The sequence below is a fragment of the Chiroxiphia lanceolata genome, chromosome 23 (genome assembly GCF_009829145.1).
Source record: "Chiroxiphia lanceolata isolate bChiLan1 chromosome 23, bChiLan1.pri, whole genome shotgun sequence".
NCBI lineage: Eukaryota > Metazoa > Chordata > Aves > Passeriformes > Pipridae > Chiroxiphia > Chiroxiphia lanceolata.
The window spans coordinates 6,671,995-6,699,821 of NC_045659.1; the positions used below are offsets into that span (position 1 = coordinate 6,671,995).

The 27,827-nt window shown below is 44.3% G+C and overlaps 1 long non-coding RNA gene across 2 annotated transcripts; it reads right to left on the bottom strand.

Moving 5' to 3' along the window:
- Nucleotides 1-6,843: 6,843 nt before the first annotated feature.
- Nucleotides 6,844-27,201, bottom strand: LOC116797689. 2 transcript variants are annotated; one of them, XR_004360706.1, is made up of 4 exons: nucleotides 26,972-27,201; nucleotides 7,563-7,669; nucleotides 7,294-7,415; nucleotides 6,844-6,941 (listed from the first exon to the last, which is right to left on the bottom strand). It is a non-coding gene; the product is annotated as an uncharacterized LOC116797689 (long non-coding RNA). The 2 variants fall into 2 exon arrangements; XR_004360707.1 differs by lacking the exon at nucleotides 26,972-27,201 and adding an exon at nucleotides 20,659-20,759.
- Nucleotides 27,202-27,827: the final 626 nt, after the last annotated feature.

The following is a 27,827-nucleotide window of genomic DNA, read 5'->3' on the forward strand; positions in this document are numbered from 1 at the left end:
GCTTGCTTTCATTGTTTTGCAAAGAACTGCTGTTGGCATAAATCAAATTCTTCACAAATTAAAGAGAAGGAACCCAACACAACCTGCTGAAAACAAGATTTTCCTGAAAAGCACTGCCTGGATCAGAGCTTACACCCCATCTTTTGGGATGACAGGGACAGGATTTCTTAAACATCCACTGGCAGTTATTTTAAACAGCTCTCCAGTCTTCCAGCATCTATTCCATGGACAGGAGAGCTCAACAGCTACAAAACTTCAGGACAAATGATGTTAGTAAATCAGAAAAGAACACAGGAGACCATTCTAGTGCTTGAGTTCTTACTATTGTTAAAGACCACTTTAAAGGAAAAACAAAGCAACTCCCTTTTCCATTTGACAGAAGTTAGTCCCAATGATGTCTGGGAGTGCCAGCACTGACTGAACCTGCAGTGCTGCAGGAACACTCCCAAGGCACAGGAGTCTGCACAGAAAAGCTGGAGGAGAAATGAAGAGATGGGACCGTAACTGAGTTGTGTGAGCACACGGGGAATGACTGCGGGGTCACAGGCAGTGCTGCCCAGTCCCACTGGTGCTTCCCCAGCCCTCACCCCACAGAGTCCTCTTTCTCTCTCAATAAGGTAGGAAGGAGAAAAATCACCCTGTGGGGCCAGCAAGGCAGGCAGACTATCCCCTGCACCTTTGGGGGAGCCAAAATAAGGCCTTTCAACTCATCTCTGAGCACTCCCAGAAACCAGACAAGTACCAAACACATTCTATCAGAGGCTGTGGAAGGAAATGGGTGTCTTACTGAAACCAAACAGAACATCATTTCAAACAGCCCTGCAGGACAGCACGTTCTGCACCAGCAGAAAAGCCTCCTGCAGGAAAATGAAGGGCTGAAGGGCAGAGCTCCACCAGCACCTACTGCTCTCCCATACCCACCACAGCTGCACCAAACTCACCTTGCCCCTGATTCCATTTGGAAGGACACAACAGTGCAAGAACTGGCTGCTAAATCAACCACGCTGCTCTTTCAGTGCCCACCAGACTGGGAGTTTTCCTTGGGAAATGAGGCCACTGTCCTACAAATAGTTTTGGGGGAGGAAGAAGAGAAGCCCCCACTGCAGAGCTCCCGTGTCACCCAGCAGAACATCCTGCTGTGAGCAGGACGGGATTCCCACAGGGAATCCCCTGCACAGGGGAGGGCAAGTTAAAGCTGTGGTAAATCAAATGAGTTACCAGTGGAACACACAGGGATCACATGGAATCACTTGGGCCTGGTTTTCCAGTCGCACCGTTGGACCCTCAGACCTAACACCCATGATTTCCCTCAGGCAGGAACAGCCTGTCCCTTTTACGCCTTAACAACCCACACGTGGCTTTTAAGGTGTCTTGGGACTCAATTTCTGTAAGAGAAATTGAGGGGAAAAAAGTAAATCACTATGTTTAAGTCAAACCTATAAAAAGGAACAGGAGTGCCAGACTCCTGGGTGACAACTGCAGCAAGTGACGCATGGCCTGGCACAGACAGGCTGTAATTTGGTGCAAAGGAGTTGTCATAATCAATATTTACAGGTGAGTATTTTTATAAAAAGAGGGTACACTTGCCACAATAGATTTAGAGACTGCTCTTTGAATATAAATAAAAGTATCAGGTGAAAGATGCTGCATCTTCCCCTTGAAAATAAATATCTCTTCAAGCCTGCACATGCAGATTGATGTTTGTCGCGTGAAATATAAAGGCCAATCAACAAAACTCTCCGAGTGGAGGAGCCATATGTTCCTTCTGTGTTTGTGGTGAGTTGATTACTTGGATGTTTCTGACACTTTCATGCTCTAAGGGCTGTGAGAATGAACCAGAGCTGGTGCCAAAGCTGAGGGCTTCAGATTTGAAGTGGCAGCAAGAAGTCTTTTTTTCTGTGCCCTATTATCTGGAAAACACTGAATAATTTTACAAGGGAAATTTAAAAAAAATAAATCACAATAAGCTTTCTAAAACACAAAATCTTCTAAAATTAAGGAAATCTAAGCTCTACTCATTACACCACATAGAATTATTTCTCAGGCTTCTAATGTTCACTGTAGGCTCTTCAGATGATCAGCTTTTGCTTATGGATTTGCTTTAAATTATATATCAATTTATCTGTATTTTTTATATATAAATATCCAACCTTATAAATGGGTTATATATAAGGCCTACCTGCAAGAAGGTCCAATATTTATAAATTAAAATCAAGACCATCCCCATAATTTTAAATCACTGAAGTAAAGCTCGCAGACATCTTCTCCAGATCAAATAGGACTCACAGCTGATTTAATTCCAATTCTGTTGCTGCCAAACACCCAGAATTCCAGAACCAGTAAATTGGGTGTCCAATTATCTCTCCTATAGTTCGAGGGGCTGCATTTAAATGAAGATTATGAAAATCAAATAGACTTGAAATGCCTTTTTGAGCACTGAAAGTGATAGCTGCTCAGGGAAAGTGCTTCTAAAAAAATTAAGTCTTACTAAGTGTGGTTTTAATAAAGATTTAAGGATGGACAAGTTTTCTGTTTGTTGTCCCTCCCTCCCACCCCACAACAAAGTGACTAAAACACCCAAAAAAGGCCAAACACTGAGAAACAAAGATTTTCAGTAAGAACGGCTTTTGCTTGAGCAGGATGAGAATGGGGGAAGAGAAAAAAGGAAAGGAAAAAACCAGAAAGAAAGAAATAAACAACTCAAACCCGACCCAACCAATTGTTCAAGTTAAAAGCATTATGAAAACCTTGCCTCTCCAAGGGGAGCAGACTCTGCACAAAGAACATGGACATGCTGAACACCCCCATTCGTGGTTCACTCCCTGCAGCCCCTCAGAACCAGCACAGCCAGAGGCCTCTTCCTTCCCTGTCACTTCTGGGAAAAAGTCACCTCCCCCAGGTATGCACTGACCAGCACATCCACCATGGGTTCCAGCTGCAGAATCCCTGCCTTTTATGTTTCTATCTTCCCAGAGAAGCTGTGGCTGCCCCGTCCCTGGAAGTGTCCAAGGCCAGGTTGGAAGGGGCTCGGAGCACCCTGGGACAGTGGAAGGTGTCCCTGCCCATGGCAGGGGGTGGCACTGGATGAGCTTTAATGTCCCTCCCAACCCAAACCATTCTTAAACACTTCCAGGGATGGGGAGTCCACAACTCCATATTACCACATTAATCCTCAGTGAACAACAGGCCAACAAACTGCAGTTTCACACAGTAACAGAACTTATATTTAATGCCTAGAATGCAATTTTGAAAAGGTGAGATCAATTAAAAGACCCATTCATCAAACTAGGGACAGAAAACAATGCTTGCAAGTAGATCTTTAGATGGAAGTCTCAAAGAAGCAAGTCCTGCTCCTCAGTAATCTCAATCCCAATGCCCAATTTCCAAATGATTTCCCAACATATTGCTTCCAAAGCAGAAAAAACACTGAAATATTTATTACAAAGAAGGTCAAATAAAAATCTCTCATCGTAATTTTACCATCACAGCTAGGAACAAAAGGAGTGAAGGAAAATGGCTACAAATATGCCTGACTGAAGTTCCTGCCCAGCACAGAAACGTGATGTGTTTGGTGCATTCAGCAATATAACCTGTCTCTAACAACACCAACCCAAAGAGCATTCCCAGGGCAGCAAAATAATGTTTGAACCACTTTGGAGATTGAAAGTTGTTTTTTTTTTTTCCACTTCAAAGCCACTCCAAGGGTTTATTCAGGTTCTGGCCTCTCTGCCCAGCAGGACAATGAACAAGAACCCAGCTCAGCTCCCAGAGAAAGACCAGCAGTCTCGGGGCTGGCACCACGTCCAGGGGCACTCCAGCTGTGCCAGGCAGTGTTTCCCTGTGGGAAGACGCACAAAGAGATGCCCAAAGTACTGTATCCATGGATGTGATGGATCAGCCCTGGCTGCCTTCAGTCCTGTTGCACATCTCATCCTGCTGACACAGGAGTTTTCTTTTATCTAAAGCTTTTAAAGCTTTAATGTAAATATTAATGCAAATATTATCTTTGATGGGATTGGATTCCTCTGCATGGAGCACAGAATAATCACTGATTTAGCCACAGATTTGTTCTCAAAATCAAACCTTTAAGGATTTCCTGTCAGGTGATGCAGTACTTGATTCAGCCCTTTAAGGTGGGCTATATATGAGAGTACTACAAGCTGTAGTCACAGTCTGGAGAGTTATTTTTTATCACATTTCTGGTCATAATCAAATAGATTGAATTCCTGCTCTACTGCAGGATTATTGCTCCCATATAAACTCAGCCTCTTCGGTTTTCATTCCTTACTTATTTCAACAAGTAAAGCAAAACCTGTATTTATTTAATGCTGGACAGGTTCCATTTTTTCTTGTGACTTGATCTAGAATAAATATAAAAGATGCAAAGGGGTTGGGATGTATTATTATTATTATTTCTTCCTATTAAATATTTAAGCCAGCAACCATTTCCTTAAAAATTTCTCCCGGCCATGTTCCAGTGCATGTAAGAGCTTGTAAAAAACAATACAAATTTTCAAATTAATTTCTCTAAGACTCCATATATTTGTATTGTTGCTGAGTATCATAACACTCCTACAGAAAAAGGAAAACAGACGATGGAAGGGGGAGAGGAAAACTGACTTCAAACAAATAAACTACAGCTTGCAAAAAGGAGGAAACATTGTTCTTCTCCCAATACCTCTTCAGAGAAAGGCCGATGAAATTAAGCAATATATACAACCCATGCATTGCAACAGAAGCTTCAAATGCCATTTTAACATAAGGCAAGTAAAAAAAAGGAAAATCCAATAAAGTTATAAAGGAAAAAAAAAGCCCATTGCATATTACTGAGAGACTAATTTCATTTTCATATTTCCCTCAGAGTCCCAAGCTCCTGCATGATGTGGCCTCTGAGTGCACAGAGGGATTATTTCAGTATTTTCCAGCATCCTCAACAGCCTGTGTTCCTCCACCTTCTCCCTTGCACATTGTTCTTCAAACTTGCAGCTAATCAAAAGAAATTTCTGGGATCTCATCTTCCATTTTTAGTGCTGGCCTAGTTAAAGACACAAAGGGAACCCAGCAATAGTGAGTCGTGCTTCTCTTTTTGTTTTTGAAAGAGTAAAGGGAAAGAGGGATTATGGAGGCAAACAGGCTCTTCAGAGCTGTTGGTTTAATGGATGGAGGCGAAAGGAGATGGGGAAGAGGCAACCTGGAGCTCAGATGGATTTGCTGCAGCACCAAAACACACCCCCAGCCGTGGCAGCACTGGTGGGACACCCTTCCTGTGCCGGAACTCTGCGCTCCTGCCTCTCCATTTGGTTGGATCAGTGAATTCTCTGTGTGTGCCCCCTGGACAGGCAGGGTCCTGCCACACTCTCACCCTTTATTCAGTAACTCCACAAACTGCAGTTTGCAAAGGCAGGGCAGGGATTGTCTGAGCCCCCAGTTCCATCCTACCATCAGTTCCCCAGGGATGGAGGAGGAATGGCTGGGGAACTTCGGCAGAGCAGGTGGAGGCAGCTGAGCTGGAGTAGCTGCATCTCCAGCAGCAGGACCTGCCCCAGGAGAGAAGGGAAGACCTCCCTCTGCCTGGACTCCCACTGCCCTCCAGCTTCCTTACCTTGCCCATACAACTGGCTTTTTCTTTATGCCAATGTGCATCCAAGACAATTGAAATAGAGACTGACAAATTAAACGAGAACACAAAAATTTAGGCATACCATTGGGAATTACAGATTCCATCCCCGTGGGATTTCTTCTGGCTCAGTGTACACTGCATATAAAGCAGTCTGCATCCTAATTTTTGGGCAAACTCAGTTTCGCAATAACTTGAGGCTTCTAATATTCTGGAAGAGACCAAACTGAAGCTTCTACGGAGTGATTTGCTGAGCTCTTCCTAGTATCCTGAACTGCAGAGAGGCTGAGTGTTCCCAAATAACCCCAAGTGAATGGCCCCCAAACACTGCCAGGTGTCTCTTTTGCAGACAGTGCTGCCAAGGAAGCCAAGGACTGTTGTCATGTCCAAATGATTCTGTAAATCATCAGAAACTGGAGAAAATAAAGCCTTAGACTTCCAAACCTATCACGAGTGAAGGGCCGGAGGGTAAATGAGGTGACATCAGCTCTGCTGAGGACAGGACACACTTCACTCCTGGCACAGAAAACCCCTGAGCAGCACCCACAGCTCCACTGCAGCTGTGCCCACCCTTTGTGCTTCCTGCTCCAACTTCAGTGGTCTAACAAATGCATTCATTACAATTGTAAATGAACCTGCACTGGAAGGAGGAAGAAATGATGTGCAGGTACCCTTGGCAGCAGCCTGAAAGGACAGGCATTTCAATTATGGGATCATTTTAACAAGGCAGCTTTCCTGCCTCTGAAGCCTTTCTGCAGCTTATCCCATGTGCTCAGCACTTCTATTTATACAGACCTGACTCACCTCACAACTGCCTCACACAAGGTACCTCTTCCACCTTCTCTTAAAAAAAAAAAATGCCAACAACACATAGGGAAAATCAGATTTTTTTCTCGGAGTTCATTCCCAAACAGCGACAAGACTGTAAAGACAATGTGATGTACAAGGTTGGGAACGCTCAGAACTGATGTGGGGTCTTGGGTGAGCACAAAGGGGAACTGCCAGACCAGCAAGTGTCATCCTGATCCCACATGACACTGCCAGATGCCTAGCAGCAGGAAGGAGATCCAAGAGCTCATCTGCATGCAGAACATCACTGCAAAGGTGCCTTCAGTGGGCAGATCTGTCATTTTATCTTACTGTAGTCCCCTTAAGTGAATTGTTATGTTGCTTTTATTGTTATGTTGAGGACATTCCCTTAAACAAGAAAAATAAGGAAGAAAGCAGTGGAGCTTGGCTGGAAGGTTAGGCGGACATGGCCCCAGAGATCTCTTGTCTAAAGTCTGGGAAAATACAGCTCTAATCTCCTCTGGTACTCCTTAGCCTGGAAAAGAGAAACACTTGCAGATGGTGTTCCTGAGGGAGTGTGGGAGGCTGGGAAAAATAACTTCTCCAGATTCAGCCTCTCCACAATGCCTGAAGGTAAAAGGAATCACATTTCTTTCGCTTCTTCAAATTCTACATTTTTAAGGGGTTTTTGTTCACTCCTGGTTGCTTCCTTCTCTGAGTTCCCTGGAATCCCACTCACGTGCTCTCTCTCCACTACACCTCATCCCTTCAGTGAGGCAACACCATTCCAAGGCTGGAGCCACCTTGTCACCAAATCTCCCAGTCTTCACTTCCCAACATCTCTTCCCTCCTAAGAGCTCCTCGTCAACTGTTGCCTCTTTTCTCACCTTTGTAACACGGTCAGAACAGCCAGACTGACTCACAGGCACCAAAATGGACATTCCAGCTAATCAGGGATTCTTGGATACTTGTCCCTCCTCTCACAGAAGGAGCTTCAGGCTTCAACTTCCTGCATTGAAACTGGGAGTCACAAAAGCCATAATGGCTTAGGAACAACGTACAGGTTTGTTCTCAATACCATCAATAAGGCTGATTTGATCAACAACATCACTTCCCACCAGAAAGCAGTGAAGAAATCAGCAGAAAACTTTCCCACCCTGTCTTCTGTCACGTCCCAGCTCTGTCGGTTCATTGCAGATGGTAAATCATCTACAGCCATGCCTTTGGTTCAGAATTATTCAGTGGCCACTTCATGCTGGTACTCTAGTAAGAAAAAAATGTTTTGCTTGCTTGTTTTAAAGCTCAGTACAAAAAGATCAGTGTCCTCCTTGATGCTCACCTAATGCCCCAACTGGCAAAGCTTAATGGCAACAACCTCCACTGGATTCTCCCCAGATTCCTCAGCTGTCAGTAATCTCATGTGAACCACTGGGAAAGGAGTGAGATCCAGCTTGTCCTGAACTGAAGTGTCAGCACTGCTCAGGAGCCCTTTGCAGTTAATGTGTGCTCAAGTGCTTCCGTGAAGGGAAGGGCCAAGACAAACCTCCTGAACACAAACCACTTCTCCTGGCCTCTGTGTGTCACTGAAAAAATAGTTTTCTTGGATGCTGAGACTCCACCATGAGCCTCCCCTGCAAGAAGCCAAGACAAGCTCTCCTGTTTCAGCCCTGCCAGGTGCTGTTGCTAAGCACATTTTTAAGGCTATTCAGCCACAGTTACATCACTCAACAACCCAAATGGACACCAAAGCAGCCCAGACCTACAGGAGCAGGAAGGAAATGCTGTCCAGCAACTTTCACTCCCACCCTTTTCAGCAGGATGGAGTGAAATTAAAGCTGAAATCATCAGAGCTATTAAGGAACCAGGAGGTGCTGCAGATACCTGCAGACTCACTCAGAACACAGGACTGTCGGGGCACAGGATGACCTTGAGTTTCCTCCTGAGGTGTAAATCCAATTTAACTGTGCCTCACCTCACACCCACCCCAAAATTCCCAGTGCCATCACTGAAATGTCCTTATTGTACTTGGTTTCAACGGGAAAGTCCTGTGAATGGAGCTGGAATCAGGGCAGAGCTGCTGAGCACAATTCCTGCTTTGCTGCTGCCTAATTAGATGGTGCTGACTAATCCTCTGCATTACTGACAGTGAAAGGAACCCAGCAGGAGCCTTAGGAGGGGTTTTAGAGAGCTAAAAGCCATGAATGATTTCCATTTACAGGGAGCATTTCTCTTGCACAAGTTGCTTCCATCAAGTGTTCCTGTCTGAGGTTACATTCCCCACAAAATGTCTCTGTGGCCCTCCAGCATTACAAGTTCAAAGAACAACAGAAGGAAACAGAAAAGATGAAGAGAAAAAAAGCTGGATGCATTCCCCTCAAAAATTTTCCATATTGAAACGACTACAATGAGAAATGATTTGCAGGACTGGCCTCTTGACCTACCATTAAGTAAACAGGGACTGTAAATTTTTGTTCTCCTCTTGCAAAACATAGCCCTGTGGTTAATGTCACCATGATGCAGCCCCTGACCAAATTCACTGAGAACACCTCACGGGTCTACAGTGGGACGTGCACCAGCAGCCCTTGCAAAGCTCAACCCCACACTTGTGGAGTCCTGTTGGGCTGAGAGAACCTCAACAAACTTAAAACACTGCGAGAAACTTAAATCGAAAATGTTCTAATTACTTTAATTTCCTTGGAGATCCTGCTAAACCACAGCTGCAGAAGACACAAGTTGCAAAGAAAGAGGCCCCAGACTGAAATATTCAAGGATAGGAAATCTTTTCTAATCAATCCTTTTTGAAGCTTTAACAGGGTGACATCATCACCCCCCTCATTCCCTGAGCTGGTTCCTTGGGCAAGGAGAATTCAGGACCCCAAGCCTTTTTTTCTCCAAGCTTGGTAAGTGACGATCAACAGGAAACATAAAAGTGCTACTGGAAAGACAGGGGAAAACAATGGAAGCTCCATCAGTCAGGGTCTAACAGTGCTCCAGAGTCAAGTGGAGTATGTAAGGCATTCTCCATTGTCATGGAATTATAGAACACCCTGAGCTGGGAGGGACCCACAGGAACATCAGTCCAACTCCTGGCCCTGCCCAGACACCCCAACAATCCCACCCTGTGCTCACAGCGTTGGCCAAACACTCCTGCAGCTCTGGCACTTCAGAGCACAGGGGGCTGGCACCAAAGGAAAACAAAAGCACTTGGCACTTGGGGAGTTTTCCAGAAAACCTGACATAGAACAACCTCAATCCTCCAGTGAGTCCCTTTCAGGAGGCAGTTTCCCCAAATCATCCAGAGGTGGACAGCACTCAGTTTAACTTGCAGCCTGAACTCTGCTGGGACTCGAGATCAGATCAAACCCCTCCCCACTGCCAGCCCTGGGTGGGCAGGGCTGGGGAACACTCACAACGTGCTCATGGGGATGGACCTGGCAGGAATTCAGCCCTCTGCAGTCAGGAGCCTCCTGGACCAGCTCAGACCCACGGCAGCTGCACGTTATAGTCTGGCTGCTGGGAGGGACCTGAGGTTCCTGTCTGTGCATCCTGAGCTGTATTGAAAACCACCTCTTGGGAAAGGACAGTTTTTGAATCACAGTTTTACCCTTCCAAATAACTCCCCCCAAACAGCCTGCTGCCCAACAGCACAGCTGCTGCCCAAGGCCAGCCGTGCTCCTCAGATCAGGGACAAACCCAGGGCACCACAAGGGCCTCCCCAGTTCCTTCCCCACGGCTGATCCCCAGGAGCAGTGGGGCTCCAGAGCTCACCCAGGGCAGGGGTTTATGTCTCAGCCTTCCCTGAACATAAAGATCAGCTGATGACTTGCTGTTACCAATGGTTATGCAGAAATTGGGTAGAGAGGAGAGAAGAGAAGAGCAGGGAAAAGGCAGTTGGGTTTTCAGAGCTCCCAGGTTTGTGCAAGGGAAAAAATAACCCCCCTTCTATTTACACTGCACCACACCTGGTCAGGAAGCAAAATGACCAAGCTCAAGTCCACATTGTTATTTTCACAGCACATCTGCTTTAAAAACAAATTCCTTGGTGTATCTGCAGGTAAGTCCCTGCACCACAGGTACCTTTTTCAACCTCATATTTTTATTGGCAGACCATTTTACAAGTACCTGCTGCAATAATGCCCCCCAAAATGGAGATGCATAAATATTCCTGCATAAGATTAAAACAATAACTAGTTCCCAGCAAGGACATAGATGCAGGTATGTGAAAGCAGAGCTGAGCAGTGGCAGTGTGCAGCCATTTATTAAGTCAGCACATAAATGCAGAATGCGCTGCTGGAAATCACTTTTGCTCAAGGTCACTGGTGAAGTTGTTCAATGTAATTAATTCAGGAGCATTTAGAATAATAAAAATTGGCATAAGCATTCATTCAGCTGAAGGACAACAGGAAGCCAAGGACTGTGTACCAGCCATAAACAAAAACACTAGAGCTGGCATTAGCTGAGCTGGGGAGGGTTAAACCAGCCTGTGCTGACTCACTGGGCAGCTTTGCCATCACCCCTCCAAACAGAAGGAAGAAATGAAGTCTAGTGTCAGCTGTTTTCATTTTATTAAAACAGCACATCTTCCCCCTTGGTATCCAATGTGACAACATTTAGGAAGGATCTCAGTCCATCCCCAAGAAATAGAGTGAAAAAACCCCTCATGTTAGACAGAAGGCTCAGCAATCCCATCCTGCTCTTCCCTTTCCAAGGAGCACACTGACCATGGCAGCAGGAGAAGGGAAGAGCAGCAGCCAGGGGAGGATCAAACACCCCAGAACAAATTTCAGGCCCAACAAACCAGATTTAATCATTTTGGGCACACTTTATTCCAAACAGCATGTGACCTATTTTAGGCCTCACTCTGAGCTGCCTATAATTAACTGTAATTTGTACAGATTTCAATTTAATACATGAACTGGCTTGCTTAAAATAAAAAAATTAAAGCAGGGCAATTTCTAAATTTAAAAAAAGTCAGAAACCCATTTTTAAGTTGAAATAGCAGACAAAAATACATCGGGTATCAGGGCTATATAATATTCTTTCCAACACAACTCCAAGGTAAATATTTTAGAGGCTTTTATGCTGTCTCAAACTTAGCACAAGGACAAAATGGGATTTTGTAGCCTGAAAAACTCAACTTCCCCTTTAATAAAAATGCACCTTTTAACATTTGTTTTCTTAGCAATGGAGACTTATATTTCGCAATTTGTTTGGGGTTTTTTTGCTTGACAAATCACAGTTCTGCGTAGGTTCAAATGAGATCCCCAACCCCCGTGAGATGTCCTTATTTCCAATATCCCATTCTTTTCTCTATTTCCTTACTGAAGAAAACACTATCATTTCCAGGCTCCCCTTCCATTGCCACCCCCAGTGTCACATCAAATCCCAGGAGCGAAGATAAAAAGAAGAAAGCTCTGTTTCAGAAACTCACGTGGACATTCCCTTAAGGAAAAAACCACAAAAATAAATTCTTCCTCATTTATATCCAGGCCTTTCTTTTCCTTTCCCTCCCAGACACTCTTATCTGTGCTACAGAATTTTCTCTGCCCATGAAGGTGAGTTATCAGCAAATCCCTTTACAGACAACATGGCAGAGAAAAGTAGAACCCTGCAAGGCTTTGAATCAGCCCTTGACACACTGTCCAATTCCAAATGGATAAATCTTTGTGCCCTGCACCTCCCATTTGTTACTTAAATTGCATTTCTGTGCTTTGCATCCCTCCTTTGTTTGCAACTTGTATTTCTCTGGTAACTCTGGAACAGGCAGCACTTTGCGGAGCAAAGATGAATAAACCCAAGAAATCTTTTGTAAGGGAGGAAAACAAAACCAACCTCCCAGTGCCCTTATCTGTACCAGCACCTGCCCAAAACCACCCTCTGGATTTGCGTCCAGCACATCCCTCCCATGGAAACCCCCAGTGAATCCAGGGCCAGGCTGCTGCCAAAGTTTGAGAGCCTGCCCGGCAGCAGAGCTGCAGCTGGCAAGCAGGGCTCTGGTTCTGCAGTGCTCTCTGGTACCAGGAGAGACAGGAGGGATGGAAAGAGTGCTGAAAATGGAATTTAGAAGCAGTAGATGAGGTGACACTCAAGAAGAGGAGATGCAACCAAAGCAGTGACACACTTGTGCCCTGACACATTTCAGAGAACAGAGCTTCGAGTGGCCAGAGCACAGTCACTGATGATGTAAAAACATCAGAGTCAGGAGCACTTGGAAGTATTAACTTACCCTGGATAGCTGTCATTCTACAGCCCAGACAATGTTTTTGCCTCTATGCAATTTAAATTGCACTGTTTTGTATGGGGCTTCCAAGAAAATTTTGTTCTAATTCAGAATAATCTTTTTCAGAGGAGAGCAAGTTCCTCCCACCACAGTGAATGAATTAATGCAGCAAAGGCACAGCCAACTTCCACCTCAGGGTGTTCTAAAGGCTCTGAATTCATCCCAGCATTTAAACAATAAAGACAGCATCCAGCCCAAATCCTCGGGAAGCTGAGGACACATGGGAACACAAACTCAGCCCAGGTGTCACAAGGTGTGAGCAGGAGAGCACTGGGGAACTGGGAGAGGTTTGGGCTCCAAAGTGTCCACACCTACTCAGCTCTGGGCTGAGCTCCCCACCAGCAACACAGGATCATTTAGGTGGGAAAACACCACCAGGACGTGGCAATGAAGTGCCAAGGGATGTGCACAAAAAAGCACCAAGATCTGGTACTTTAAAAAACAAGTTAAATTTCAACACACTTCAAGTTCAGACAAGCTGAAAGAGAATTCAGTGAGAGCCAAGGCAGGGATGGCCCCAGATGTGCCCCAAGGCAGGGCAGGAACAGCTGGGTGACCCCAGATGTGCCCTAATTCCCAGCCATCACCTTCCCTGCCCCCTTGCAGTGACTTGTAAGGCAGCCAGACCATGAGAGTGGATCTTCCCTTCAGCTCCAGAGCCCTTGGAGTAGTTCACCACCTGCTGCTGCTTCCAGGTCAGCCCACTCAGACAGGGGGGGTAAATATGGGATGGCTGAACAGTCACCCAAACAGCCACTCCCAGCAAAAGTGTCACCCCAAAGAAAGAGGGAGCAGAAAAAAGTAACACAGAAGCATCAGGAAAGAAATGCAGCCCTGGAACAAGAAAAGAAACCTCAAGGAAAGCAAAAAAGAATCCAGAGATAGGAACCAAGCCTTGTGCATCACAACATACTTGGTGTGGCTGCTTGTAGAAGGGTGGCAGGGCAGAATCATACTTTTCTGGAAAATGCTACTGATTGGGCTTTATCCCAAATGAATAGTGCTAATTGTTTGCACCAGCAGCAGGAGCAGCAAGTGCTGTCATCACCATTTCTATTACTCCTCTTTGGGTTTCAATTTTCCCTGCTGTGGTGGCAGCAATTCCTCACCACCAGCTCCCCTGAATGAGCAGGATTACTCCTGTTTCTGTTTTCTTACTTGTGCCCTCTCCCACCATCCCAACACAGGGCTTGGCACAGGGCTCGACTAGTCCAGAGCAGTGACACTGCAAAAGGACCACCACTGGGGATTTTGCCCTTCTAGTAACAGCCACAGGAAGGAAAAAAGCCTCTATTAAAGATAGAAGCTATTAAAAAAGCATCCTTGGCCTTCAGACGCCCAGCCTGAATCACCACAGAGCTCTGCCTTTCTGAGTTGGCCAAACTAGTGCTGCCTGTTCTGAATTAAAACTACCCCTTTATCTCAACCAAGATAAGATTTTATCTTGCAAACTCTTAGAAATTCCTGACTGACACACAGAAATGCCTTTTCAGCCAAGTCAAAGGAGTTTTCAACTATTTTTTTTGCTATAGAGATTCCCATACCATGTAGCAGAACTCAGACAAGACAGGCAGAAAAGCAGGTGCCACTGATTCTTAAACATACCATAAACATCCTTTTTTGAACACCACAGAAAAACAGCACGTTCTTCCCAACTGACCCTGTGGTTCTCAACCAGCATCCTGTTTCACATTTGCCCAACCAAAACCCAAACCACATCCACATCACTGAAACTGTGCTAGAAAAGGGGAAACGTTCCCCTTCAGGAGTGTACTGGCAGGAAATAAATAATCACCCATTAAACCCAAACCCAAACAAGAGCTTTGCCCTGCTCAGAGCTGGTTTGACTTGTCACAGCTTTGAGTCTCTTTCTTCACGAAATCCAGCAGCTGAACTCTCAGTAACTGCACCCAATTCCTTGGAAGTTTTTAGTGTCCACACCTTCCTAGGAACTGAAGTGCCTGAAGCACTGATGTACTCCCTTTGAATAAAAGATGTTTAGATGGAGGCTGCAAAGCCAAAGGAAAATGTACAGCTTCCCAATTCTAGAGTAGTAAAAGCAGTGGAGTTAAACACAGCTCAGCAGCAGTACAGACAAATATCACTTCACTCCTCCCAGAGAATTCTGCTACTTCTCCTTAATATTTTAAGAAGACCAGCCTCTTCTCCCAAAAGTTCAACTTTAACAGTCATCTCTGTTATAAAGTCATCTTGGCTGAATTTTGGCCCCTCTGATAAAGTAATACACATAAGAAATGACTGAATAATAACTCATCATTCACTATTATTGTTATTTACATATATATATATATATATATATAAACCTCATAATTCCTACCTGCCTTTAGCCTTCAGCTCTGCCTAAGCTTTGCATTAGGTTTCAAGGCAAAACCAAGTTCTTGCTCCAACAGGCCCAGCACAGAGAACCCTCTGCTGTTATTTTTCTGTGCTGGCTTCTCCAGGAGGATCTGGGACTCAAAGAATTGAATTTTCAGCCATTTTCAGAGGATTTAATCTCTTTTAAGGAGAGGGATGGCTAATCCTGACAATCTCCAGCAAGGCACAGCCTTCCTGCCGAGCCGCTCCTGTGGGAAGGCTGGACACCACCTCCTCCTGCTGCCAAAGGATGTTCAGAAATTCTGGTTATCCCACAGGTAACACACCAAAGGAAGGAAAAAACAGGGAAAAGAAGAAAGAAGAGGGATCTCTGCCTGCTCGTTTGCATTTTGTTGCCAAGCTTCACCATGTCAATCAGGACAATAAACACAATCTCAATGCACACGAGAGCAATTACACCACAATTTCAGCCACATCAAGTTCCTGTGGCATCACCAGTTTTTCCCAGGAGGGGCAAAAGAGACTTTCAGAGCTCAGTATGAGGGAAAAGATCTCCTCTGAGACACAGGAGAAAATTAAGCATTGATTAGCTTTGAAATTCTGTAGCCTTTCCAGAACTCTACTGTTTTGTGCCTAGTATTTAAAATATTATATTTTACCTGCAAACCTTGTTCAGAGATACAGGGATGCCTTTTTTTTTTGACCTAGACATTTATTACTATTTGTGTCACAAATCCAGGTGCAAACTACTCATTTATAGTCAGTGGAAAAAAACCTGACACATTGCTGAGGGGAATTAATCTTCTCCTCAGGCAAGAAATAAAGACAGGTCAGCTTTATCACCCTGGGGAGCTGCCTGGTTGCCAGTAGCAGCTCCAGAGGAAGCCCAGGGACAGCCATCCAATATTTAAATGCAGAGTTGGGGCAGATGGATCCTACCAGAGGAAGTTTCCAACCCCATTAGTCTGGTCCAGTGACTGGAACGTTGTTGGGAAAAACGTCAGGGCTCAATACAAGAGAAAAGGTCACTCAAGGTCCTGGCACAGACTTGGCTGAAGCGAAAAACACCACAAAAGCAACCCAACAGCCCGAATTTGAAATATTCCATTAGGTCACATCCATCTCTAACCTACATTTCAGGGTTTTTTTTGTTGTTGATTTGGTTTTATAAAAGTTAAGTATAAAAAGCTTCACATGCAGGGTCTGAGCAGCTGAATCAGGGGGATCCCAAACCCAGTGGCCTGAGAGATAAAGAAAATAAAGCTCTGCAGAAGAACTTGGCTGCAGAGAATTCCTTCCAGCACAGCTGCTGTGCTGTCAAATTTAGTTATCAAGGGAGACAAACCAGCTCATTCTTTGCCTCGAAATCCTGTCCTTTGTCCTGCTTGGGAAGTCCAAGTGCTCTGCTGTTGAACAGCCTGTTCGAATTTAACGAGATACGTTCATCAAATAACACCAAAGTTTTCAGGAGGCAACCAATAATTGTGTCTCCTTTACTTTATATCCCAATATTTGCTTTAGTACTAAAAATATTGATTAGTTTTGCTCCCATCTGACCATAGGGATAGTAATGTAAGTACATAAATGCTGCTATTCTGTCTCTTAAGAATCAGACTACAACAGTGCTGTCCTTCAGACACATCTCTAGTTGTTGTCAGATATTCTGTGAGACCAATTTTTACATAGGCTTCTTCCACATCTTCTAGATAGACATCCTTGTGAATTTAAGTTAAAAAAACAGCTACAGAATATTCAATGATGACTCAAAAATTCAAATTATACATAAATTGAAATTAAAGTAAATCTAAAATTCATTTAAAACTTAAAAATTTAAAATCGAAACATTACAAGCTAAAATTGAAACGGTAAAAGCCAAAATTTAACATTCCATTAAACTGAACTCTAAAATTCAGTCCTTCCCCCTGAGGCCAGGTATGAGCCAGCAGTTTCCCCAGGTGAGGCAAGAGGCACAGCACTAAGTTATTTAGCAGCACCAGATGCCTCTGAGGAAGGATTACCTCACTGCCCTCCTCCACACTGGTTCCCAGTTGGAACGATGATACAAAAGCCACACTATTCATAAAAAGACAACAGGCAAACCAAGTGCCAACGTGCAGACAGCAAAACTAGGGGCCTCCCCCTGCTTTCCCACAGCTCTTCTCCCCGTTGAAGAGCATCTACAGTAGAGCAAATTATGAAAAAAAACACAATCAAAAGAATCCCAAACAAAAATAGCCCCACTAACTAAAGAGAAGGTGGAAAAACCCACACACAGAGCAACTCAAATTAGGGAAGAGGCATTTTAGGGTACCTCAGAAATTCAGAGAGATGCTTTTTAAAGCCCACAAGGGCCACAGAGGTTTCCTTCCCCTCTCCCCCACACCTAATCTCCCTCAGCTGGACAGGCTGGAAACAGATGAGTCTCAGAATAAAAGGAAGGAATTGTGTTAAAGAACAAATTTGTTCTTTGTTCGGAAAAACTTCAGGACTCACTGCAACACAAAAGGTCAGCAGGGTGCAGGTCTGGCTGAAGGGAAATGGCCACTGACCTGGGAATTATCAAAGTGAGGAGGCAGAAGGGGGAGGGATGGGACCAGACTCTGGGATGGGAAAGCAAAGGTCCCAACAAACCCTCCCCAACACAGATTTTATTCCTACGCAACTCCACCCAGGCTGCACCTTCTGCCCCTCTGATCCTGGGATGTCAACATTCCCATTTATGCCCAGCTGGAGAAGGGAATTAAAACTTCAAGAGCAGCATCATGTGGAATTCCCAGCATACTGAAAACCTGTTCCACTTGCCCAGGATCAATGATCTCAGCAGATAAACGGCTGCAGAAAGAACCACTCCAGGGGTTTCGAGCTGTGGATTTGTAACAGTCCTTACGGGAGGCAAACCACAGCTCCAACACCAAATGGGCTCTTGGATTGCAGGGAAAAGGTACCCAGGGAATAGAACAGAAACAAAAAGGATTAAAAGGAAAACTGAGCACCTAAACCACACAGTTGATGGCAAAGAAAGGAAGAAATGGAGGAAAAGGTCATCTTGTGTATGACTTGTCATAACAGAGAAGCTATCATTAAAATATATGCCTCTCAAATTCATAAAGCCTATTAAATCACCTCTCTGTATTCTTAATTACTGACTGGAATGATTCCTCGTTAATTTATAAAGCTCCCTAACTCAAAGGCAGCAGTGAAAGGTTTTAATACACAAGGTTTTTCCCAAAGCTTAAGTAAATGTATCTCATATCCATCCACTCCCACAAACGTCAGAAAACAGAGCAACACAGTTCTTTGGCCACAGCAGCAGCAACTTAAATACAAATCAATACAAGCAGATAAGCAAGACATTCTCTTCCTGATGAACACAACACAAAATATCTTCATTCACAAATTGCTTCTATTTTTCAGAGACAGGTCTTCAGTGCAACTTTACCCTCACTGCAAATTCAACTCCTCTACAATTAAATCCAACTAAGGGCTTTGATGAGGCTCTGGAAACGTGTGAGATAAACACACTGAAGGGATCCACCAGTTAAAGAGGAGGATTCATCCTCCTGGCACTTGGCAGACATGAGGCACTTGCTCACCCTCAGCAGTGCCCAGAAGTACATGTGCCCATAACAGTCCTGCTGTTCCCATCGACACCTGTGTGTGTGTGCCCTGCAATTACAGCCTTTATATATATATAAATATAAACAAAGGGTAGGATTCACTGCAGGCACAAATACCATTTATAGAAACTGAGGTTGCATTTGGAAACCCTGATGTGCAATTACCTCCTTCTCGTGTCCTACACAGAGACCACATTCACACCTAAGGTACACAAACCTGCTCCCAAACTCAGCCATAATTAAATCAAATTGCTGTACTACAAAATTCCAGCTTACAGGTTTCATATTTTGTGAATTTAAAGCGAAGTAAAATGAAAACATGGAGCAGGTGAGTGTTCCCCATACTGAGCTGTATTTACTGCTCAGATGGTGAGTTAGGGAACACCCTCCCTATCTTTTCAAATGGCAGAAATAAAACAGGATATGTGGGGAAGATGTTCAAAACACCTCCTAGGGGAAAATAAAAATATAAACACAAATACTATTTCATTGATCCACCTGAGAATTGGAGCTGATTTCATTTGCAGAAACCCACACGAAGCCCTGAATCACCACACTCCTGGCTCCCAGCCAGGGCTGCAGCTCCAGTTACTATGACAATCCTGATGCTCCAGAGTTTGACGTGGCAAGGTATTCATTCAAAAATAAACAGGGGGGACTGGGAGCCCAGGCAAGATGGGATTAAAGGAAACACTTACAAAACCAGCTCATATAAGATTCAAAACTTGCTGAAAACACAATAAGGAAACAGTCAATCCATCACAGGAGCTATTTCTGTACCAGGACACATCTCAATTTCCCAAGTGCCTCTCTCTGGAGTAAAACTTCCCTTGTGGAGGTTCCCCCTCCAATTCCCCAGGAGGCCTCCCCTCTTCTCACAGCAGCTAATGCAGAGGAAAGGTCGTTTCTCATTGTTTTTATTATTATTTTTGCTTAGACATCTGTTTGCTGCCCTTTCAAAGGATACACTGTTATCCACATACATCCTGACCCAGCTACTAATCTTTGCTTCAGTTTAAACTGTTTCCAAATTGAAATCCTTGGCATTACAGGAAGAAAAGGGAGCAACTCCTACTCACGCAGATGAAAGAGGTTTAATAAAACATCATGCCTGTCCTGGTATTCTGACTGTTTCTTCCTGGATTTTACAAGAACTAAAATAAGCTTAATCCAAAGCTGAAATACAGAGTGATTGTGTGGCCTTCTGCAGAAAGCATCAGGGGGATGTTTCAAGCCTCAGATGGGATATACAAAGCCAAACCCATGAGGAAACACAAAGCTTATTGTTTCAGAGGAAATTTCATGTGCTGTTAAGGAGTTTATAGACACAGGTCAGTTGTGTGAAGTGTCTGCTCACGGCAGTGATGTCACATCAAACACATGAACACTTCGGATCAAGCTCTTTCAGAAGCCACCTTCCACTTCTTCCCAACTGCTGAGTGCAGAAGGAAGTCCACAGCACACTGAAAATACCTTGGAGCATCCCCATTCTGTATAAAGTTATGCTGATCATGCACTAATGCAGAGACGCTCCTTTTAACCACAAGCCTTCAGTCTCATCCAGGCATCCTGGGCAAGTTTTCCAGTAGAATCAGCATCCCAAAAGGCACAGCAGCAGAAGGGCAAACATGTACGCTCTGAGTACAGCGTGGGGACAGGCAAACAGCCCCCTCCCAAATGCATGGGAACAATCAAAATGAAATAAATCTGACCATTCCTGTTCTGGCCCAGGTCAGCACAGCCTTTAATGTGCTTATCCCAGCCAGGCAACCAAACGTTGCCACCCCTGCTGTCCAGAAACAGCCACACAAGTGGGGCTTGGCTTGGTAACAGAGATGAGTTGGGCAAATGAATAAACCAGGTTGAAACCTAATTTATCCTGAGTGCAGGGACCACTGTCCCAGCCCGTGCCTCCTCAGAGCCTGGTAATTAAAAGGATTTCTGAGTCTCCTTTGGTGTGTTTTTAACACACCACTGAGCAGAGCACAACAGCACAAAGGCTAATGGTCCCAAATTACCTGGTAACATGTCACCTAACTGAGCCATCGCTCCCTCCCCGGGAACACAGCGAACCTGGGAATTCAGAGCAGGAACACCTTCTGTGGAATGCTCTGCTCAGCTGTGCTGGGCTCATTCTGCCTCCAGCCTTTGGAATTCATTTCCATTATGACAATAAACACCACTTAGCTGACATGCATTGTTTATTTGCAGGGTAATTGTCTTTAGAGAGTTGCAGTGCCATTCCTGCTAATTACAAAGGCCCTGCAGTTGCTTCACTGGTGCCATACAAATCAGCATTACCCAGGACCTCACACCAACCCCAGACATTCCCCCCACCTCATTATTAATAAAGTTAATACCTTAAATCATCCGCTCTTCTCTGCTGCTCCAAGACCCTTTTGGCATCATGGCCTGGGTGTTGCAGCACAGACATCTGGCCCTCATTAGAAGCATAATAAGGTCCTGGTGAATGTGTTCTCTCTAAAAGATACATAAAATTCACACCAAATAATGAAACTTCCCTTTCAAAAGGAAGTTATGTCATTCAGTCACCCTGAAAACCTGTCCAGAAACATAAAAGAAAGCTTCCTGGAGCATTCTGGAGCCCTGTTACATCTCCAGAATTTCTTCTGAACACCCCCAAGCAACTGCCCTGCGGGAAAGCAAGACTTGTAAGAACCCAACAATTAGCACTGGTCTTGTTCTTTTCATTTTTAAAGCTTATTTTTTAAAGCTTCAGAGTCTAAAAACTACTTTGCCTAGAAATTCTCCCATCAAAAACAGAGTTGATTACAGAGACACCCCTTAAGGTCTGACTGAGAGCACCAAATCCACATGAGCACATGTGCCACCAGAAAAGCCTAATAATCCCAACAGTTTGAGTGTATCTGCTAGATTTAAAGATTAATGCTTTATATAATTCAATATATGCTATTTTAGAATATCAGTCACGGATTCTCACAGCTAAAATTACATGGGGACAACAGTGCAAAGCAGTTATCATCATAATCCTATAACTTCATGTCTTATAACCAGCAAAAACTAAGAATACATTGGATGGCTAGGGATTTGCAGGATGGTGGTGAGGTTTTTTGGATATTTGATCTTTGTAGCTCTTATTTTTTTTAAAGGATATGCTCTAAGCCTGTATTTAGGAAGAAAGAGAAGTTTTGTCTGCTGTATCTTCATATTTGATGGCACTTGGAGATATTTAATAACTCTGTAGAAGCTTCTATTTAATTGCCAAGAGTGATGTCAAATCTTGAGGGCATCACGCCTCTAAACACACAAACATGTTTAATTAGTGAGCACCAGGTTTGTTAAGAAAAATACAGAAACCTTGTGCCTCACATACCATAAACACTTCAGTGTCACAACCTGCAGAGACTGAAAACATATGGAATAAAGATGAAGCATTTTTGCAGGTAACAGAATACTCCTGAGAGCTCAGCCAGCCCAGCTGGAGCACTGGGAACAGCCTGACTGAGGCTGTGAAAGGATGCAGGAAGAGTCAGAGTTTCTGGAGAGCAAAACCACACACTTTCTCTTTAGCAGGGAATTTGAAACATGTTCAGGCAAATGGTTTTTGCCCTGTCTCATCTTGCCTAACTTTTTAAGGCCTTCCAGGTGTGCTGCTATACCTGTATATTAAGCAATCCTCAGGTAAAAGGGAATTTTCTTTGTACTTTGGGAGCAAAGCTCACAGTTGCATGTCCAAAATGGGGTTCCTGTAGTTTGCCCCTCCGAGCATTAAAGGTCAGGGACAGCAAGGAGCCAAAAATAGCTGCTCCCTGTGCCCAGCAAACAAACCCACTGAGCTGTCCACCCATGTCTCAGGCAGCTGCAAAAAGTTTGGAGTATTTCTTTGTGCTGATCTTGTCAAAGCTCCTCAGAGCCGCCAGAAAACAGTCTGTCTGTGGGGCTGAGCTCCCTCAACTCTGGGGCCTGGGGGACTCAACCCCTTCAGGAATAATCAGCAGGGAATTCCTTCCCATTTCTGCTCCCTGGGGTTCCCAAGTCCTATTTCCTCCTCATTCCTGGGACACCAATCCCATCTCTCCTCAATACCCACCCCTGCCACCTTCAACCCTCTGCTTCACTGCACTTGTCTCCATATCTCCTGACACTTCCAAAGTCCATCTCAGCTGGGATCAAACTTCACCTTCCACACATTGCCCTTCAATCCCAAGCAGAGCTGGGCTTTATCCTTCCTGACCTAAACCTCACAGGAAATACAGCCTAGAGAGGCAAATCCTGCAAGAGCCAAACAAACACGAGTACAGACAGATCCAGGCACAAGCAGAGCGAAGGCTGAAGGTTTCTCTTGGTCAGCAGAGTTGTAAATTAAGTTGTAAGAGTTCTAAGTTTATGAAAATGAACAAAATTCGAAACAACTTCTTCAATCCAGTCCCTTCACTCCAATCATGAATAAAACCCAACCCTAAACCAACAAACCCACACAAACCCAAAATCCTGGTGTGCTGTTTGAGAGGTCAAAATCTGAGCTTCCCAAGGGCCAGATTAAAAAAAAAAAAAGCCCAAAAAAACTGCTGAGAAAATTCTGTGGAAATGGCTGTAAAAGCAGGAAATGAACATTTTCTGGTTCAATTTATTACCAACACTATAATGACACCAACAGGATTCTTGCTAGAAAACCAGAGTAACTTCCCAGGGAGCAGCCTCAAGTCAGGCAGCCCTGCTCTCTTGCAAGCTCTGGACTCATTCTTTGTTTGACACAGGAAAGGCTTCACTGAGCAGCTTTATTTCCCAATGAGTCAAATACTCACAGTTCCTCTCCTTTTGCCTTTCCATGTCCAGACTGGAGACTTCAGAGCATTGTTAGCAGCTCAATAATTATAAAATATTGAATTCACCAAATAAAACATACACATACACACACACTACAAATAACACTCTGAACTTTCTGTAACACTTTAACTCTCTCAATACATGGTTTTACCCCTTTCCCTGGCAGCCAAAACTGTGGTTCAGCAAGAGAACAGCAGGAATTTAGCACATCCCACATCCAAACACAGAGGCTGAGGAGTCAAAGGCTGTAACAGAAGCGGGTGCTGAAAAGATACTTCATTTTTAAATCCCTGTCTGCAATTTGGTTCAATTTAAATTATTTCCAGAGCAAAAATCGTAACTCTTCAGAATTTCCAATTAATTTAACAGGGCATAAAACGAGCCTTAGCAGGAATAGTATAATGATGTCAAGAAAAGGGAGTACTTTGTCAGAGGCAAGGAAATTACCCCACCTTAACCTGGAGTTTACCATCACCTCTAACAAGGTGCTTCTTGCTCAAATCAGTGATTCAGCTCTCTGGTGGTTTATGGAGCAGAAATTAAAAAAGGAGTGTCTAGGGATGAAATACAGTTCTTCCAGTGAAACTGAGACAGGAAATGGGGAGCCAGGAACAGTCTGAGGTGTTGCTATTAATCACCTGCACAGCAGCACTGCCTGAAATACAGCTTTTAATGAGACTTTCCTTCAAACAATGACAAAAAAATTATTTCCCAGACTAACAGAGCTGTTGCAGGCAGGATGATGCTCACCTTGCTCAGCTCAGGCAGGACTAATCCTACAGTGAGCTCTTCCAGCCTTACCCTTCAGAGCACATCTCAAGCCACAGGAATGACAAAATAAGGCTATTCCACAGCCAGAATTAGGCTGCAAAGGACCCAGGAGTATTTCCCTCTCCCATCCTGCTGCAAGGCCTGTCCTGAAATGGGAATCCCCAACCCTTTCTAGCCCTGCTCCATCTCTCCCCAGAGGCTGTGACAGTCACACCGGGCAGGGAAGGTCCCACAAAGCCTCTCACTCTGTGAAAGTGAACTTCTTCCCCAAACTCCTGAGGATGGCAAGGACACCTTCCCTGCCCAGCAGGGACATTTTACCCAGCTCACAGAACATACTGGAGGCCCAAATTTCACTTCCTGGTATTTACAACTCTACTCTGTTTTGGAGAATACATAAAACTTGAGGTTTCATCACAATTAATTCTCCTCCCACCCTGTTCCAACCATCATCTATTTCTCCCCTCATGAAGCAACTTCAGGAATGTGCTTCCATTGGCAGCCAGAAAGAGAAATACCAGACCAGAAATCACCACAGAAAAGTCCATACCCAGCTCTGACCAGAGCCAGGAGATACTCCAACCCTCCGAAATAATGAAGTTGAAATCTGGAAAAAGCAAAAGAGATACAAGGTTTTTAAAGTGCCAACAGCATCTCCAAAAGTACCTGTCAGGGTACTCAAAGATACCTTATTCTCTGTATCTGTAGTAAATGAGGCATTTTTGTGCCTCCTGCAGCTTGTTCCCTTCTCCCCCAGCACTTCAGTTTTCCAGGGGGAAGCACAATCCACAGTACCAGTGATTTCCCCTCTTCTAATGCAGCTGAGCTACACTGTTTTGTCCTTTGATCTGGTCAAAATGCTCTCTCTTCACACAAGATCTTCAGCCACCTCTAACCTTCCCAGCTAAAAATCTTTCACTTGTGTTCTTGTCTCTTCACTAAAATTAAAAAATACTTAAAATAATTCAAAAATAATTTTTCTTAAAATGCCAAAATAATTTTTAAAATTTCAAAAATAATTTTAAAATAATCCTATTGTCACTCCTCTATCCCTTTCTTTGACAGCCTTCTAAACATCCTCCCCTGATCTTCACTGCAGCTTTCCATCTCACTTTTCACTTGCTCTGCCAAACCCCTCCTCTCCGGTCCCATTCCTTCCCTCCAGGCTTCTGAAAACCCTGCATTGCTAAAAACTTCCCAGCTGTGAAATTTGCTCTGTCTGGCACTGTTTACTGACAGGAAATAATATGATTACCAACTTCTGGAACCATTTCCATGACATGACATCCACAATGCTCAAGCTCCGGGTGAAGCTTCTGCAGGAAAGATTCCACCCTCTGGAACTTTCTCCTTAACACAAACACTCCCACTGGAGCTGGAATCACAATTCTCTCTTGATGTTGCACCAAGAACTTGAGATGACAAGAGCTCAAAGAAACCCCTCTATAATTCAATATAACAGAAGTCAAGCCAGAACAGATGTGAGGGGGAAAATCCCACCACCCAACCAAAGTCTGGGAGTTTAAAAACTTGGGGCCATGACCCAGCCAAGCAGAGAACTGGGCCCATCACATTTATCAAGTTCAAAGTACCTCCTAAAGCCAGGCATGGCAAAGATGACACTCTGCAGCCATTCCAATAAAACCTTCCCTTCCTAACACATTCCTAACACAATCCTGATTTATGGCCCAGCCTGTTCCTGCAGCCAAGCTTTGAAGTGTGTGAGAGGTGTTTTATACTAATGAAGGGGGAAAGAAAACAACAGAGTTAAAACATTCACCACTTATCATCTAAAGAGGGGGTTTAAACTTTTTATTTTCAGCCTGACCACATAAAAGAGGAAAATGCAGCTCTACAAAGGAAAATCTTGGAAGGTTGTGGGGCAGAAATAGTTCACTGCCTTTCCTTGGCAAGGTCCAGCATCAGGAATGTCACTGAGGACTCCAGGAACAATCACAACAGCAAATTCCACCTTTACAGCTACACAGAGGAGCTGATTCAAGGTGTGGGGGAGAAATCATCTGAAAAAGACACAGTCTGATTTACTGCTCTCCGAAGTTCCAGTCTTTCACTCTTCCTGCTCTAAATATAATCGCCAAAATCTGCTTTCAATAATTTGTAAATAAATGTGGAAGCCCTTCCCCATCTGTGCTTTAACTGGTGACTCATTTCACAGATCGCTGAAGGATTTGTGCTCTTCCCTCCTTCCTCCCGCCACGTTCATCCCTCCATCCCTCTCTGCCGTGCAGCTTTGCCACTGTCTCTCGTCTGTTACCATGGCAGCCACGAGAAACAGAATGCAACATTAACAAAAGACTATTTCCCCCCCTTTAATTTATTTATATGCAAGTAACCCACTGAGAGCTGACAACAGCAATGACTTTACATTCACCCCACAGTAAAAGGGTTTTTTCCTTTTTTTTTCCACACATGTGCTACCAAAAATAATTAAAATTCCTCTGGAGGGGAAAAAAAATCCTGAACTTCTTAGGATTAAGAAATGCAGTAGCAGATCTGTATAGGATGCTGACTTGGAATTAGAGCTGGGGGAAAGCAAGAGGCTTAACACACACACTGCTTGAATATCCCTCTCCAGAAAGCTTTTCACTATTTTCAACAGAGCCATCAGATCCAGTGAGAGGCTGAACTGCGGAAAAAAACCTAATTCCAAGCATTTATATCCAACTAAAAACCTAAAGAAAAAGGAAAGCAAGCTAACTAGAGGAAGACATAAAGCCTTTTGAAACATACCTGTTCCTGATCTGCTCCTTACAGGCACAAGCTGAATTCAGCTGTTAATTGATGAGTTTTGTGAGAAGTTTTCATGTAAAATTACAGACTCTGAGAGACAAACAGCTAAAATAAATGATACCCTGGCTGAGGGGCCCCTGGTGCTGTCGGAGAGCAGCCAGGCTGGATGGGAGGGCAAGGCAAGCAGGACTGACCCAGGGATGGTGTCCAGGTACCCCCAAGAGTTGGGATCATTTGGAGGTACCTTGGTGTTAAGGCAGGTCTGAGGTGAAGCTTGGATGTCACAGGATCACGGAATATTCTGAGCTGGGAGGGACCCACAGGGATCATCAGTCCAACTCCTAGCCCTGCCCAGACACCCCAACAATCCCACCCTGTGCTCACAGCGTTGGCCAAACACTCCTGCAGCTCTGGCACTTCAGAGCACAGGGGGCTGGCACCAAAGGAAAACAAAAGCACTTGGCACTTGGGGAGTTTCCCAGAAAACCTGACATAGAACAACCTCAATCCTCCAGTGAGTCCCTTTCAGGAGGCAGTTTCCCCAAATCATCCAGAGGTGGACAGCACTCAGTTTAACTTGCAGCCTGAAAGCTTCAGAACAGAGCTGTGGTCAATAAGCATCCCAGGGAACTTCCAATTTGTTGCCTCCCAGGTCTGGAAGCTGTGGTATCTCACAGCCAGCTCCAAAGCACCTGCAGCCTATGCCAGAGCTTGGAATCTAATGCCAAAATGAGAAATCCAGGTACTGTCAAGGTACAACGGCCACCTCTGCTCAGCACAAAGATCTTATGCTGCCTTTAATTCAGGTGGGTTTAGAACTTGACCTATTAAATTATTTATAAATTCATCAATACTA